Source organism: Hippopotamus amphibius, chromosome 6 (genome assembly GCF_030028045.1).
Source record: "Hippopotamus amphibius kiboko isolate mHipAmp2 chromosome 6, mHipAmp2.hap2, whole genome shotgun sequence".
NCBI classification, from domain to species: Eukaryota; Metazoa; Chordata; class Mammalia; order Artiodactyla; family Hippopotamidae; genus Hippopotamus; species Hippopotamus amphibius.
In genome coordinates, this window is record NC_080191.1 from 48,839,336 (window position 1) to 48,841,619 (window position 2,284).

General features: G+C 36.6%; 1 pseudogene; it reads right to left on the reverse strand.

Moving 5' to 3' along the window:
- Positions 1-1,124: 1,124 nt before the first annotated feature.
- LOC130856051 (single-stranded DNA-binding protein, mitochondrial-like) lies at positions 1,125-1,555 on the reverse strand (annotated as a pseudogene).
- Positions 1,556-2,284: the final 729 nt, after the last annotated feature.

Sequence of the window (2,284 nt, forward strand, 5' to 3'; positions counted from 1 at the left end):
TTTGTTTCTTTTTAAATTTTTTTCAACAATGTTCTGTAGCTTTCAGTGTACTTGCATTTCATTTCCTTAGGTATATTCCTAAGTATTTTTTGTGTTATCATAAATGGAATTGTTTTCTTAATTTCCTTTTCCAATTGATAATTGTTAGTGTATAGAAATGCAACTGATTTTGGTTAGTTGATTTTGAATCCTGCAACTTTGCTGAATTTGTTTATTAGTTCTAACAGGTTTGTGTGTGTGTGTGTGTGTGTGTGTGTGTGATCTTTAGGGTTTTCTATAGATAAGATCATGTCATCTGCAAACAGGTAATTTTACTTTTTCTTTTCCAACTTGGATGCCTTTTATTCCTTCTTTTTCTTGCTTAATTGCACTGGCTAGTACTGACAATACTATGTTGAACAGAAGTGGTGAAAGAGGGCATCCTTGTCTTATTCTTGATCTCAGAGGAAAATTTTTCAGTCTTTCACCACTGAGTATGGTGTTAGTTGTAGGCTTTTCATATATTGGCTTTATTATGTTGGTGGTTTATTATGAAGGTATTTCCTTCAGTTCCTATTTGGTTGAGTGTTCTTACCATGAAAGGGTTTTAGATCTTGTAAAATACTTTTTCTGTATCAGTTGAGATGATTATGTGCTTTTTGTCCTTCAGTCTGTGAATCTGGTCTATTATATTGATTGCTTTTTATATGTTGAAACATATTTACATTCCAGAAATAAATCTGGCTTGGTCATGGTGTATATTCCTCTTACTATGCTGTTGAATTTAGTTTGCTAGTATTTTGTTGAGAATTTTGCATTAATATTCATCAGGGATATTAGTCTGTAGTTTTATTATAGTATCTTTATCTGGCTTTGTACCAGGGTAATGCTACCCTCATACAATAAATTTGAATGTGTTCCTTTCTGCTCAATTTTTGCAAGAATTTGAGAAGAATTAGAGTTAACTCTTCTTTAAATGTTTGGTAGACATCTTCAGTAATATTGGCTTGTCTTAAGCTTTTTGTTAGGAGATATATACCCATTCCTCTCTAGAAACTATAAACTTGTCACTAGAAACTATAAAGACTATACATAATTTGGAAATCAGACTATACCAAACAATGGCCAAAGAAAAACCATCCATTTTATGCCTTCTCTTTTGTCAGGTTACTCAGAAATATAATATTATCAGCTATAGTGTTTGTTGCTCATCTCTTTGAATTATTCTTTATTTATGCATTCACTTGCATCTACTTTCCCTTCCATATAAATTCAAGACCCTTTTTCACATACTATTATGCCAAGTCTCTGGCCAGAATACTGATGTTCTGTGCCATGTTGTCTTTTGACTGACATTGCCCTTTTGGTATACCTTACTTTCCCCTGATCGCCACATTTCATTTATTGCTAGAGAAAAGGATTGCTGGATTTTTCCTTTCCACCTGTCTCATGACAGAGTCCTAACCCTCTTGCCCAAGTAACTGCACACAATTCAAAGATCTTTTGAGAACCAAACTGCTAGCTATTTGAGACTCACAAACTGATGAAATACCTGTAATACAGATTTTTGAAACATACCTTCTATTTTTTTCTTACAATCTTTAATTTTTTCTGATGCTCTAGCCTTGACATCTGAGAGCTGGGAGATCTGTTGGGAGGTTTTTGTTTACTGATTCAGTCTCCTTACTAGTTATTGGTCTGTTCAGATTTTCTTTTTCTTCAATATTTAGTTTTGGCAGGTTTTCCCATTTCTTTTAGGTTATCCAATTTGTTGGCATACAATTATTCATACTATTCTCTCATAATCCTTTTTACTTCTTTATCATTGGTTGAAATGCCCCTTTTTCATTTCTGATTTTAGTTATTTTTTTTCTTTAACTAAGGGTTCCTCAATTTTGTCGATCTTTTAAAAAAAGCAACTCAGTTTTTTTTTTGTTTGTTTCGTTTTGTTTTTTAACACGTGGGAGGCTTTATTGTCTGAGCAGAAAAGACAGAGCCAGGACCACTCCTGTTCGACCCTGGGCTGTTGGGGACTCCCCCAGGCCAAGGAGCTTGGGTGGCAGAAGTGGACGGTTCCGAGTGCCCAGGATAGACAGGGAGCACTGCCCCGCTGCCTACAGCATGAACATCTCTGACCCCACAATAACACACCGCATGTGACACCACACGCATCTTGAGGCTTCCTCCCCTGGGGATTCTGGGGCTCACCCCCACACTCAGATTCTGCCTGCAGCCAGCAAGCAGATGCAGTCTGAGTGCTAGGACCCCTCCCTGGGGGCTGCAGGAGCGTCCACCTCAGTTTTAT